Genomic DNA, 476 nt, shown 5'->3' on the forward strand with positions numbered 1-476 from the left:
AAGGCGACGTCGTTACCTCGTCGACCGGTCCAACGAGGGATCCAGAACATCTTGGCGATGTCTGCTGCATAAACAAAACTCCACTACCGCTAGCGCAGCAGAATAGCGGGGAGATCTTGCTGTAACTTCGGTCCGACCAGCAGATGGTCGTTAAGCGACGTGCCGTTCGTTGTTTTGCACGAGGCGTTAAAAACGACGCGTAACTTCGTGGTACTACTCGTTTCGCGCAAAACCGAATGATGCGGAATGTACACGGGCGTAAGAGCGGTGTCGCAGGGACTTTCGATCGCGCTCATATGTCCCAAGGCGAGATATTCCGCCAAAAAGTCATTATACTGCGCGGAGAGTGCCGACGCAGCTTCCTTTCCATTTTCTCGTAGAATATCGTGGCGATAGGCAGGGAATCACCTAAGTCGATTGGTAGTTCGTGCCGGAAGGGCAATCGAACAATGTACCGTCCTTCTGGAGAACGGCTA

The sequence above is a fragment of the Trachymyrmex cornetzi genome, unplaced genomic scaffold, assembly GCF_001594075.2.
Source record: "Trachymyrmex cornetzi isolate Tcor2-1 unplaced genomic scaffold, Tcor1.1 scaffold130, whole genome shotgun sequence".
In the NCBI taxonomy this organism is placed as follows: Eukaryota; Metazoa; Arthropoda; class Insecta; order Hymenoptera; family Formicidae; genus Trachymyrmex; species Trachymyrmex cornetzi.